The sequence below is a fragment of the Microtus oregoni genome, unplaced genomic scaffold (assembly GCF_018167655.1).
Source record: "Microtus oregoni isolate MIOR12 unplaced genomic scaffold, Mior012 000004F_ref0000308, whole genome shotgun sequence".
Classification (NCBI taxonomy): Eukaryota; Metazoa; Chordata; class Mammalia; order Rodentia; family Cricetidae; genus Microtus; species Microtus oregoni.
The window spans coordinates 1,151,447-1,159,510 of NW_024543063.1; positions in this window are offsets into that span (position 1 = coordinate 1,151,447).

The window sequence follows — 8,064 nt, forward strand, 5'->3', positions numbered from 1 at the left end:
GCAAGAACCCATTCAATTTCTATCTACCTTTGCCATTTTTATTATCCTATTTCTTGTTAAAAATAAATAAACTCAGTTTATTAACACTCAATAAAAAGGAATTGAGATATTATTAATTTGAATGGGCATAAACTTATGTCTGATACTCATTTCAGTCACAAAATCCTTAAGAGATCTTGGTGGACTCAATTCTTAATTAGATTTAAACACTCATTTTCTTTACTAGACCCCAATAACTTTGAATGACAGTTTTAGATGCTTTGTTGCCATGGCGTTCAAAATTAGCATGGTTATCTTCTAGTTTACTTTCAGTAACATTCAATTAATGAGTCTAGTGATTTCATATGTATCAAATCTTCCTATTACCAAATGACTTTTGAATATAATTTAAAATTGACTTCTTTTTAGTTTAATTAAATGATTGATCTTGAATGTACAATAAATTTGTTTATATTGCATATGCATGATAAATTGAATATGCAAGCTTTATGTAAGTAATTCTTAAAGTAAATATTTAATACAAAAACTATTTTTCAATCATTTTGTACATTTCTATTTATACCTACTGGACTATGATCAAAGAAAACTTACATCTTATAACTTTGTAATGTTATATATAATTATATCACAAAAGTCATTAAACTTTGAAAAATATGGAAGATTTAATAAATTAAATAAATTTAAAAGGTTGAAACTAATATACATCATTTTTACCAAAAATAAAAATTAATATGAAGAAAAATAGAACAAAAAAAATAAATAATCAAGAATTAGCTGTGAGCTAATGATAAGGTCTTGAAACTTATTTTTCTATTCTGATTTTCTCGACTGCAAACAAAACTATCAGATTTTGATTTATCAATATACTACTTTTGTCTTTTATTAAATCAATGTTTGTTCCACAGTATCTTTATCCCAGACACTTTGGTAGATACTAAGCATGCATGAAAGAGCCAAAATATCAAGGTAAAACTAGACAAACTTATCAGGCTGAAACAGTTGCTGCCTAATTTTGTAAAAATCTTTAACTTTTAGGTTAAATGAAATATTATCTACAAACTATTTAATAAAACTTCTTATTCCAGACATTAGCGAAGGCTACTAATAAACATTTTGCATGTTTTTCTTTTTTATTATATTATTTGTCATATTTCATTACAAATGATTAATTTAAAGTCAAAAACCATGATTTTTTTTAGGAAATAGAAAACACTATCCTGAGTGAGGTAAGCCAGACCCAAAAAGAGGAACATGAGATGTACTCACTCATATTTGGTTTCTAGCCATAAATAAAGGACATTGAGCCTATAATTCACGATCCTAGAGAAGCTAAATAAGAAGGTGAATCCAAAGACAAACATATAGGCATCCTCCTGAATATTAACTTCATCAGGCGATTAAAGGAGACAGAGACAGAGACCAACATTGGAGCACCGGACTGAAATTTTTTTATTTATTAAATTTTTTTAAATTAAAAATTTCTGCCTCCTCCCCGCCTCCCTTTTCCCTCCCCCTCCCCCCACTCCCTACGCCCCACTCCCCTCCCCCCTCCCTCTCCAGTCTAAAGAGCAGTCAGGGTTCCCTGCCCTGTGGGCAGTCCAAGGTCCTCCCCCTCCATCCAGGTCTAAGAAGGTGAGTAGCCAAACAGGCTAGGCTCCTACCAAGCCAGTACATGCAGTAGGGTCAAAACTCAGTGCCAGGGGCTGGAGAGGTGGCTCAGAGGTTAAGAGCACTAGCTGCTCTTCCAGAGGTCCTGAGTTCAATTCCCAGCAACCACATGGTGGCTCACAACCATCTGTAATGAGATCTGGTGCCTCTTCTGGTGAATATATGTTAACAGAACATTGTATGCATAGTAAATAAATCTTTAAAAAAAATCTCAGTGTCATTGTCCTTGGCTTCTCGGCAGCCCTCATTGTCCACCATATTCAGTGAGTCTGGTTTTATCCCATGCATTTTCAGTCCCAATCCAGCTGGCCTTATTAGAAGCTTTTTAAAGACACATAGGAAGCTATCTTGCTTGCTTTCCTGCCCTTTGAGTCAAGCACAAGACAGAAAGGGGTATGTGGTGAGTATATTTACATTAAACACTTGCAAATATAGGAGGGGATGGGGGAAGAAAGGAAGGAAGGGAGGGAGGGATAGAGAGAGAAAGGGAAGAAGGGATGAAAGGAGGGAGGGAGAGGATAATAAATAAAGAATGGGGAAAAAAGAAAGATAGAAAAAATAAAAGGAAATTCATTTTGTATTGAAAACTTCTCTGTCAGTTTAAAGTTGGGCTAGAAGCTCCAAAGGAGGGATACAACCCACATGCCAATCCAGCTGTGGTATCTATGAACCACACAACAGTGATAAACCCAATAATCATAAGGATACAGTCATGGCACACATACCTTTGCTTTAACGAATATTTATCTAATTGGGCTTAAGTCCCACTCAACAAAAGGAAATTATTACCCGTTCCTCAAAACCTAGTCGACTGCACAGGGTTAGTGAGGTCGTGTATCTTGGAGAAGTACCTAGAACTACCACATGTCTAAAACAGTAAAATTCTTAACTACTTTCTAAACATTAGTCTGTATAGCCACAGAAAAGTGTAGTTCACACTACTCAAAAAGGAAAGACTTCTTCACAATACACAGAAACCATTATAAAAGAACAGAACCAATCAAAATGAATAGTTATAAATCCCAGTATTAACAGTGTGTATAGATCTGTACCTAAAGTTCAGGGTACCTCCTGGAAGAGGAGCAGAAAGATGAACCAGAGGAACAGGGAGTTTGGGAGATTGTGTCTCCTAGAAATGCCAGAGCTGCAACTATAAAGTCAAAGCACAAAGACTGCCTAACCCTGAACTGAACAAGGATAAAAACAATAGACCTCCTACCATGGACAGGAATTGAGTTTATGAGGCATCTACTCAAGAAAAAAACCTACAAAGAGTTAAGGAATGCTGAGATCAGGAGAAATAATCTTTCAGGGAAGGATCTATCAATACGTTTTCTGATACTTTTTTTTCTTTATTTCTTTAGTCTTTTCAAGACAGAGTTTCTCTGTAGCTTTGGAGCCTGTCCTGGAACTAGCTCTGTAGACCAGACTGGCCTTGAACTCACAGAGATTCACCTGTTTCTGTCTCCTGTCTCCTGACAGGATTAAAGGTGTAAGCCACTGCCCAGGTTTCCAATACTTAATGGTCAGCCCTGAAAAACATAAATGCAGTATCATTATGCAGACTGATCAGGTTGTATTTATGTATTTCATAGTATGGGGGGGGTGTGCACATAATTTTTTCATTCTGTTGTTATCTCTATACTATTATTTTTCCCTGATAATGGTCTAAAAGTAGTACATACTAGATTTTAACATTTTGATTATTTTATTTCATTAAAATCTCATAAATGTGTGTGCGTGTGTGGCCAGAACAAAAAAAAAAAAAAAAAAAAAAAAAAAAGAGGCCCCAAATTGTGAAAAATAGCATGGAGGATTATAGGAGAAGATTTACAGAAAGGAAAGGAGAGGATGGAAGATGCAATTATACTATAATTTCAAAACATTGACTGTTAAAGGAATAATAGTTATTTCTCTTTCAGAGTATTCAAACCCAAGCTTGAATTCCAGTATTCACACCAAGAAGCACCTAACAGCCTGTAATTCTAGTTCAGGAAGTCAAAGGTCACTATCCTCTGCAAGTACCTGCATCAGTGTGGTATACAGAATCTCACAGAGATGCACCAATGCACACAAAAAGTAAATGCAGGAATAAATAAATCACAAAGAAGAGATCAGTTTAACTGTATTTTTCATTTTCTTTACACAAATATAATTTATAATTATAATATTTGGAAATAGAAGAAGTTTCACACAGTCACTCTCATTTAAATTGAGGAATTAGAATGTTACATACACATACATATTCATGAGGTCTAACACTGCTTTGAACTTACCTCTAAGACTGAAGAATGACTTGGTAAAATAAAGCGAAAGATGTCTATATTTGTATATCAGTTAAGCATGTACTTGAGTTGATATAAATCAAGAAAATTTCTAAAATCTGCGTATCTAAATGAGATCTGTTACCTAATATCTGAAATATTAAGAAATTATTTTGGATTTCACAATCCTATAATAAAGATGGAATATTCACAAATCGGTGGAATGCACACATACACACATACATCATAGTGCAATGATAATTTAATGTTAAAATAAAAAATTCACATTTTCCTTCTTTTTGTTTTATGACTATACTATCAAAGTTTCCTATAATGAGCATGTATTATATTCATACATAGAAATAATTCAAATGAATGTTCATAAAGATGTAAAATATAGGTCATTACTTAGGATGAATGCATACAGTTAAGCATTATTTTGAGATCATATTTAGTATAAAGCAGCAACATTTTTCCGTTATTGCTGCTAGAATGACATAATATGTATTAAATTATGTAGCATTCAACACAGTGTTTTCTAAGTTGATTGTGTATGAAATATCCTTTCATTTATCTGTTTTGTTTATTGGGGTCTGTAACTATATTGCATTGTCATCTGGAAATGATTGAAATTATAAATTAGAGTTACTTTCTCAAAAATTGTGTATTGCATAGGATTTTAAGGGCATTGATACATAAATTTTCTAGTAGGTTCCTTATTTTATCCTTTCCACATCAAGACTGATATTTGCTAATTTTGATAGTAAACTTTGTCTTGAACTTTTGAATTTTTATAACAAGACTAAATATTACTTATGTATTGGGTAGGGTTTCATAATGTCCTTACTCTTACTATTTCATTCCGTTTCTTTATACATTTGTATTCATCGTTACAGGTTATCTGTTTTAAAAGTATTAAAATTTCCATCTGGTAGGTCACCCTTATTCAACAATACTGATAAAACCATTTCACAAAATATATGAGAATATGAATTTAATTCATGGAAGAGATTTTGAACTCAACTTGAGAAATTGATATGTCAGCTATAAATAAATTGCCTAGATTTGCATTTACCTACTGAACTTTTACTCAGTAGTCCTTCCTCAAACTATGTCACTGCGTAATCAGCTAATGCAGTTTAGAGAGTTAGATGGGAAAGTAGCAAGCTGAAACTCTTTTGAATAAATCAATTTTCTTCCCTTATGTGAGAATAACCATTTGTGGCATTAAAATTAGTTGCTTTCAAGCTCCAAGACACTAATTTTGAAACAGAATCTTGAAGTTATGGGGGAAATTTTCCAAGCACATCTAAGTCATTCAGAGTTCACCAAGTCCTTTGCATTTTCAATCTGACCCATATCATATTTATTGCTTATCATGACTGTGGATCAGAACAAACTCAGGGTGTCTCTGGAAAAGCAAAATATGCCCCATCAATAGTGCAGCAGTTAGCATTAAAGTATAGCCTTCATTCTATTTTATGATATGATAAATGTGTTAACAATACCACAGCAGTGCACTTGGCCAGAAGTATCTTTTACAAACTAATGAAACCTGGAAAGAAATGGGGAGTGAGGTAACTTTCATGGAAGTGAGAAGGGGCTAATACTTGCTATAAGGCCAGTGCAACCCTGTGCATATTTTATGTGCATGTGAATCAATTCATGAATACATAATAGGCACCTGTTGAATTAATTTATATCTAAGTTGATGTGAGTCTATGTGATCTCTGTCCTTATGTGTGCATCAATGCATGTACGTGAAAGTGAAGAGGTATCTGGATTCCCTAGTATGCACTTTAAGTAATGATAACATAGTCAGTGGGTGAAAGAAATACGGAGAGGATATAAAGTTAGGATATTTATAGTCAGTATTTGAGAAAATGTAGGACTCAAAAATTCCCATGTTCACCATCACTACAAAACCTTCAAGATCTCTACTAGGTTTCAGCACCAGTTTCTCTGACAAAGCATCTTTAAGTGAAAATTCCTTAGGAAAGCTGGCTTAATAGTTTCCTGTTGCTTTACCACAAATAGTACAATCTAGATGCAGTAAGTGGTGCAGATGAATTGTCTCCCAGTCCCTGTGCATCAGGAGTCCTGGCATAGCTCGACTGGGTACTGATCAGGGTCTACTGGGTTACTTCAGTCCATTTTCGAGGATGTACTAACCCTGTAAGTTTCAGGAAAGAAGACCGCTGCCAAGATAGCTCACTTCAGTGATAAAATGTATTTCTTTCCTTTGTTTCACTTCCCAACTTTTCGCCACATGAGGCCTGTATATACTGAGAAGCTAGTACTATATAAAGCTGTGGGCAGCAACCTAGCTCTCATGATAACCCTTGCTACTTTTGCACACTCCAGTGTGTTGAAGTAGCATGAACAAGAGAGAGCAAATGCAGAGAGAACAGAACCAGAATATGATTCTCTTGATATGTTTATGCCTTTAGGAAATATGCCCATTTTTCTGTCTCATTTCCCTTGTCTGTCAAAAAAAATCTTTTGTTTTTGTTTATTTTTGAGACAGTAAGTTTATTACAGCACTTTTCCCCTAGCATTCTACAGGTCAACCTGAATGCAACTCTCCCATCTCTTTCAAATCTATAACCTCTTTGTCATTATTTGTGATTCCAAGCTTATATGTATTTGTTCCTAAATATACATACAGGCTCCTAAATATAACCCATTGTGCCCATAGAATGACATTTGTATATATGCTTTCAAGACTAACATTCAAAGTAATTGGTGTTCTTTTCCTGAGAGGACCACCTCTTCTGCTCCAGCTTTACTCCATCACCTTTCACTTCTTTGTACATGATGGAGATTGCCAGGCTCATAGTGTCATCCTGTGGCTTCACATTTGGGAAGTTATGTTTCCAAGGCTTTCCATGTACAGATTTTCTGTTATAAGCAAAAGAATAAGTTACCTAACGCAATATAGAGTAGAATGTTAGGCAAGAAAATAGCAAGTCCATAACAAACTCTTCTCTAGTGATGATCCTGTTTCAGATATAGGCTCCCATACTGTTTAGATTTGACAGAGTAATAACTTTCATAAACTGGTTTCATGCAGTGTATTATTCATATTTCACTATATACATGTAATACTATATTTCTTCATTTGGGTCTATTGAGACAAACTTACTGGCTTAAATCACAGTTGTGTTTTCGAAGGACTAGAAAACCAGAAGCCTGAAACTATGAAATCATCAGAGGCAATTCTCCTTCAAAGGAAAGGCTTTTTATGCTTGCTGTGACTTTAGATTTCTGATATCTTCTCTAATCCACTTCATAAAGATTCATGTATTACATGTAAAGCCAACCAAGGTAAAAGAGAATGACCCTCTCAAATACTCTAAATTAGTTCATATGCACATATATTTTATAAATTAAATCTTTCTCATAGATTTCACAGGTTAAGAGAATGACTCGATTTGTTGAAAGAGCCAATGTACAGCTTGTTACAAATCTAAATTGAAGTACTATTCTTAGTTCAGTTTCATAGGAGAAGATGCCATATGTGAGAATTATCCCCAGGGTCACATGCACTTGGCAGTCTATCAGGAAGAATAAAGGGTGACACACACATGAATCTCAGCACAGGCCCTAAATATCTGGCTGTATGTTATTCTCCAATTCCTACAGATGAAGGAAAATTTTTCCCTGAAGGGTACATCCATCAGTTCAGAAGATGATTTTACACATTTTTCCTCATATGAGCTTAACCTAACTTTCTAAACCTGTCAGAATCACTTCTCCTAGTGAAAATTAGCATGAGCGTGGGAGCGAGAATTGAATTGCTCTAAATCTGAAGATGTCAAATGGAGGGTCAAGTAGATGCCTATCTTGGTTCTTTAATTAGAAGATGTCAGAATTTTGTGTTAAGAATCAAAAAGAAGGATGAGTCATCCGACTTCTTGCTGTGATATTTGGTATTTTGTTTTTGACCCTTTGTACCACACATTACAGTCATCAGAGACAATATGAAATGGAAAATAACTTCCGATGCTGTGCAGACTCCCCACAGTCTCCACAGTTCATCATCACCCATTGTCTGTACTTCCCACATGTCTGTACTTTCCCTACAAACACACTCTGTAATCTTGGTAATATGGCAATCGGTCAACGTGTC